Source organism: Echinops telfairi, unplaced genomic scaffold, assembly GCF_000313985.2.
Source record: "Echinops telfairi isolate 266 unplaced genomic scaffold, ASM31398v2 ScPeMD7_70;HRSCAF=299, whole genome shotgun sequence".
Lineage (NCBI taxonomy): Eukaryota > Metazoa > Chordata > Mammalia > Afrosoricida > Tenrecidae > Echinops > Echinops telfairi.
In genome coordinates, this window is record NW_022103968.1 from 61,399,478 (window position 1) to 61,406,315 (window position 6,838).

The following is a 6,838-nucleotide window of genomic DNA, read 5'->3' on the forward strand; positions in this document are numbered from 1 at the left end:
GAGGGAGGTGCTGTTAGGCATCCAAACAAATATGTTTGAAAAATGTTTCCAAGAATGGAATCGCAGATTTGACAAATGCATTAACTGTAATGGAGAGTGCTTTGAAGGCGATACGTTTATTTTGTAAAAAATTAAATTAAATTAAATACGTAGCTTTGAAAAGAATTCTGTTATGGGGGGGTACCCCCTCTTATTTGTCCTCAGGTTAATACCAAGAGCAGGTCCTCCTGTTAGGTAGCTAGATTTAGGGACAGAAGGGTTGTCACCTCCCATGCCTGCAAAGGCCCCCATAGAGAAGGTTGGAAAGAAAAGAGGCACCCCATCAGACACCTATGGAAGAAACCCAGAATTGAGCATGCTCAGACACAAGGCCCAGGTAAAACCAATACCTTGAGCACACCCACCTTAGGTACATCACACAGGTGAGGCCGAACTCTGCTAATGGAATCAGCAAACACCTTCAACCGTGCCTCCCCCAGCCAGGGGGCAGGATAGAATGCAGGCAGGGAGCTCGCCCCAGCATGCTCTCTTGCTCACTTTATTTCTTGGTCCCTGGGATTCCCCGGTGCCGAATGTGTGGGTACTCTTTTCCACGTGGTTGTTCATGCCAAGTTTTGAAACCCAGCATGGCTTTACCGCGGCTTGGCACGTGTTCCAGAAATAGCACATACCCTTTTCAACTGTAAACTTGGAACTGTCCGTACCCTTCATAAAAACTCACTGGGATTACAAAATGTACTTCGGCGTGAATTCTTTCAGCGCTGTGAGGCAGAGACCCGAGGGACAACCCACTCCAGAAACCTAACCCTTCCATTCCCAGAGTACCTCCCAGGAGGAAACATGTGCCTCTTCTTCTTCTTCCATACCCTTTCTCACCTGCCAGCCCTCCCGTCTCGACGGCCCATGCCTTATCCTCATATCTCAGGATGGGGTTGCAATTTCCCTACTGGTTTCAGCCCTGCCCTAGACTTCAGTGGGCAGAGTGACCCTCGGGAGCCGAGGCCTGCCACACAGCCAGCCTGCCCCTGATCCTCTGCACGCGGCCTCAGTGCCAGGGCATCCAGTCCCGGCTTCCTTTCTGGATGCACCAGAAGTTGATGGGGTTGGAGGGGAAGAGGGGCAGGGCAGGAGCGGAAGAGAGGACCCGGGTGGGAGGCACTGGGATGCTTGGCGCTGGAGAACAGAATCGGCAGGTGCAGCAGGGGCCACGCAGCCCCAGCAACATATGCTCACAGTCCCTGGAACAAGCCTCTCTTGTTAAAGGAGAAAACGAAACAGCCCGTCTTTCCCTGGGTAGACTTAATGCGCCTCTGAGGCTGGGTAACTTCTCAAGGATTCCAGCGTGGCTGCCGTGTTTAGTGTGTTTGGTCAGGCTGGCTGCCAGCCGTGCCCCGTCCCCAGGCGCCTCTGCCCCTCCATCCCATAGTGTCTGCCAACAGTAAATCACTCACAGGCTCTCGCTGAGGGGGACAAAGCCCTGGGACCTCTGGGGGCCTGGGCTGAAACTCCTCTCACTGCAGACAAGCAACTGGTGGCTGAGAAGGATTTGGGGGAGGTGCAACAGTAGGGTGGGGCTGGGGAGGACGAGGTGGTGAAGAGGAGAGAGACCCTCTGCGGTGGCCGGCTCTGCAGAGGTCTGTGGGTCCTCGGGGCCACCCTGTTCAAATGTGAAGGTGCCCTCGAATCCCCTGGTGGTCTCGCTAAGGTGCAGCTTATGATTCAGGGTGGGGATTGGGCCTGAGGCTCTGCATGTCTAACCAGCTCCCTTTGCCGCTGGTCCAGGATACAGGGCTTTACCGGCCTGAAAAACTGGCTTTGCCAGGATAAAGGGCTTTGCCAGCCGTGGTAGATGCTGGTGGAGCAGCCCCATAGAATGATCTGGAAGGTTTTTAAAATATGCCTAGTATACCCCAGTCAAATGAACCAGAATCCCTCTACAGGATGCCTGGGACCCTCCCTCCCCTCAACATCCCCCACCCCCCACCCCCTTCCATCAAGTCATTTCTGACCCATCGCGGTGTAGGGGTTCTGAGACTGCACATCTTCACAGGAGCAGACAGCATCTGCTTTCTTCAGAGTAGAGGCTGGGGGATTTGAACCACCAACCTGGCTGTGAGCAGCTTGCCTTTTTTTTTGAATGTGCACCCAGGATTGAGAACTACTAAACCAGATGGCAGAACAAGTGGAGTATTATTTATTCCCTTCCTTAAAGTTTGGGGCCTCTGATCAACTAATTCGGGCTCTGGTATGCATGGCCAGAATGGCTTCACCTGGTGCTCTTTCCAGGGTCAGCTTGCATTGCCCTGGGTGGTGAGGGCATGCTTCACCACGAAGGAATGCTGAAGAGTTCAAGTCCAGAATCCAGCGAGGACAAATGACCAGGTCACACCTTGCCCACCTGGTGATGCTCTGTGATCTTGTTCCAGCAATGTCATGGCTGGGTCCTGCGTGGCAGAACTCCTCTTTGGGTTTGTCTGCTCAGGCCAGGATCCTCAGAGGCCCTGTGCTTCCCACTGCTCTTCCTCGCTCATCTCTGAGTGAAAGGGGCAGCTGGGAAGACTGTGCGCTCCCCACCGAAGACCCCGGTCCCAGGTGAGGACGGTGGACACGAGGTGCGACTGCCCCAAGACCTGCACATCGGATTCCCATTGTCCTTTGCAGCAGACTCAAGGCACCTTGGAAGAACATCTTCAAGGACCAGGCTCAGGCCGCCCTCAGTCCTCAGCTACTGGGATTCCCTCCGCATAGGGCCCCAACCCCTTGCCCTTGGTCTTGGGAAGCCAGGTGCAGCCAGGGGAAGGGCATTCTTGCCCAAAGAGTTTCTAGGAGATTAGAATAGCCAGAGGTTTTAGTTCATGTCAAATGAAGAGGGGCACATGGGCACACCAGGGAGCCTGCTGTACCGGTTGTGGGGCCTGCCCATGACTACTCCTTCTTCAGGGTCATTTTCATTTCCCCCAGGCACAGCAAGAGCAAGTTGTCTGCAGTGATGGGAAGGAGGGCTCTTGGGATCCAGTGCTGGGGTGCTCACTGGCTGGAGGACCCTTGGGGGGCACTGCTCTGTGGTGGTCAGGAGTGCTATCTCTGGGGCTCACAGGCCCGGGCTCAATCCTGGCCGTGCACTTGCCCGAGGTGGGTCAGAAGACCTCTTTGAGCTAGTTCCATCTTCTGCAAAATGAGGGCAATAAAGTAAAAATGGAATTGCATGAACACAAAGCAAGCATTCAGCCTAGCGCATATAGTGCCAGACATCAATGAAGGGGCTTCAAAAAACTGGGGGGAGATTCCATGATCTTCTCATTTCATTTCCAACAAACTTTCAAGCCCTTTCCTATTATCCATCCACCCATCCATCTACCTATGTGAAACTGTATCCAACCATCTATCCACCCATCCATCCATTCACTCATACACCCATTCAGTCGAACTTGTATGCTTAGATGAAGGGGCCTTCAGGTTCGCCTAGACCTGTGCGTTTCTCACTGTTCGGTGTGCTGATCTGGGTGCTCCTTCAGCAGTCTGATGCACGGTCAGGCAGCTGACAGCTGAACCATGCTGATGTAAGCAGTCCTCAGACTAGACGTACTGGCCTGGTAACCACTCCTCATCATAATGAGGAAGCTGAGGAAAAGAAATACCAGAACACCCCCGTCCCCTGCCACTCCACCACCACCACCATCACCAGAACCGCCACCACGACCACGACCACCCCCACCACCCCCACTACCAGTTTTGTGGCTTAGTGACAGGCCAGACTTGTGGGGGTGGTTGTGAGTTACTGCTAAATTGGGTACAATTCCTAGGGACCTTATGACTAGGCCCCCATCTAGGCTCTTTCTCCCTCCCCTCCTCCCCTGGTGGTGTGTGTGTGTGTGTGTGTGTTGGGTGTTGGGGGGGGAGTGTAACCCAGCAGCCAGCAGCGACCACATGGCCTTCCCTCCACCAGCCCCCTCACTCCCTGATACTCTCCTCACTCCCACACTGAGCGCTGTCGGGGACAGGGATTTATTCCTTCGGGCCAGATTTCCACCTTTTATTTCCTGTGTTATTTATGTCTCTCGCCTTTCATTTTTTGCCTGACCTGCCCAAAGAGCCCATTATGTCCCTCTGGCTGCGGCCACATCAATCTCCAGCCAGAGAGCTGAGTCCCCAGCCCCATCCTCATCACTTATTTATTAGGGCTCCTTGAGGCCCCTCCAGCAGCTGTCCTTGTGTGTGGACGGTCCTGACTGGCGTCCTCCTCAGAGAGGACCATTGTGAGGGGCCTTGGAACCAGCAGGTCAGACAGTCCACAGCGGGCTCGTGTGGGGCCCGGGAAGGACAGGGTTAGAACAGTGGTAGGGAGCAGCCGTCTGAATGTCAGGGGTCCAGAGTCCCTTGGCTTTAGGCAAAGAACGGTTCTTTCTGTAACAGGAGGCATCGAGGGATGCAGATGAGAGGTTCCAGGGCGACAGTGTTTCCCAAATTGTTTTACGCATTAGTGAAAGCTCATGAAAAAGAAAGGTTCTATAAATAAGCACGGGAGGATTTGAGTTGAAAATCAGGAAACCGATGTCATTGTTGGGGGATTGGCCAGGTTCTTGGCCTGCTGTTGTGCATGAGGATGCTCCTGGGTATTGTGGTTGTTTGGTGTCGTGGAACCAGTTCTGACTCGCAGCGACCTGATGTACATTAGGACGAGCTGCTGCCTGGTCCTGCACGATCCTCACAATTGCTCTTAGGTTTGAGCCCATGATCGGAGCCACTGTGCCAATCCATCTTGTGCAAAGTCTTCTTCTTTTTTGTTGTCCCGCTACTTCACCGAGCAGAATGTCCTTCTCCAGGGACTGGCCTCTCCTGAAAACATGTCCAAAGTACCTGGGACCAAGTCTCACCATCCTTGCCTCTAAGGAGCATTCTGGCTGTACTTCTTCCCAGACAGAGCGGGTTGTTCTTCAGGTAGTCCATGGTACTTTTAATAGTCTTCACCAAACACCATCGTCCAAATGCATCTGTTTTTCTTTGGTCTTCCTAACTCAATGCCCAACTTTCACAGGCGTATGCGGTGATTGAAAAATACCCTGGTTTGGGCAGGTGCCCTTCTGTCCTCTAAGTAACCTCCTTGCTTCTCAAGAGATTCAAGAGGTCTCGTGCAGCAGACTAACCAAGTGCGATGCATTGTTTTGTTTCTTGACTACTGTTTCCACGAGCGTTGATTGTGAACCCAGGCAAGAGGAAACCCTTGACCACTTCAACCTTGTCTCCCTTTATCGTGATCTTACCTCCTGGTCCAGTGGCAAGGGTTGGGGTTTTCTGTACACCGAGCTGTCATCCACATGGAAGACTGCCTTCCTTGATCTCCATCAGCAAGGACTTCAAGCCCTCCTCACTTTCCTTAAGCAAGGTTGTGCCGTCTGCATATCCTAGGATGTTAATAAGCCTTCCTCCGATCCTGGCACCACATTCTTCTTCATATAATGCAGCGGCTCTGCCTGTGGCTGCAGGGTGGGACTGTGGCGTGAAGAGTAGACATGGACCCCGAGCCCTGCAAGACACTTTGGGGAACACTGGGTTAAGACATGGTGAGAAAGGTCAAGGAAGGGGGAGAGGTGTGGGAGGACGCTGCCTGGTCTGGCCTTTCCTGGGACAGTCTGTGGTAACAGTCAGGAACCGTGCCCCGGGTTTGGGGCCATGAAAGGTGAGAGAGGTTGCAGGTCAGGGGCCAGGGACGTTCCCCTGCAGCTCAATCCAGTTGCAGGGGACTGGACTGAACTCCAGGCTCCCCAGGGCGACGTGACCTGACGGCACTGTGGGTTGAGCAAGGTCTGTCTGACAAAGAACTCTCACCAGACAGACAGTGACCTATCTAAGGGCTTCAGAGATACCATTTGATGAATTAGGAAGCCTCCCAGCAGCCTGCCCAGGGGCACCAGCTGAACGTTGACTCTGCTCAGCACCGAAACAGCCTCTCAGAGCCATCCTGGGAAGACAGTACACCCTAAAGCCAAAGCCGTTGCATCCGAGTGGATTCCAACTCAAAACACCGCTATAGGACTGATTAGAATCGCCCTGCAGGATTATCAAGGCTGTGAACATGCATGGGAGCAGAATGGCACGTCTTTCTCCCATGGAGTGGGTGGTGGGTTGGGACCACCAGTCTTTCAAGTTACAGCTGCATGGGTAATCTCGGTGCCACCGAGGCTCTCGGGCAACACAGTAGGGAGCAGAAAACAGCAGTTAGGGTTTTCTGTTGTGATTATTTACCTGAGTAGTTATTCTGCCAGGGACTATGAGGAAAGCATTTCACCTGATAGTCACTTCCAGATCCATCTTCCCAGAGCGCTTCGTCGCAGGTGAGTTTGCTCCTCCACAATCCTCAAGCACTCCCCTTGGTCTGCAGGAGAAACGCTCGCTCCATGGTTAGCTAGGTCTCTTCCACGCTTCTTCCCCAGGTGGGTGCCCTCCTTCCTCCCTGGACACTCTATTCCATCTTCTCCGTTCCGCACTCTGCCCCGCCACACTGCTTCCCTCCTGCAGGCCTTTGATGAGCCCTTCTTGCCCCTCCAAGGCTTCCTCCCTCTCCGCTGAACCGACCTTCAAGGCTGCTGTAATTCCACCTCCTCCAAAACTGCTCCAGCCCTCCCAAGCGGCCAGTTTCCCATCGCCTCCCCCCTTCTTGCTGCATCACCTGCTCACCCCTGGGGACTTGCCCCCCAGCAACCCAACCACAAAGTCAGCCTCTTGATGTCGCGAGTCAGTGACTTGACTTCTAAGTGAGTTAGTGAGCCCCTTCCTATGTCCTGGTAACACGGGTCCGGATTCGGCGGCCCCGACACCGCGTCCAGGTGGTGCTGATGCT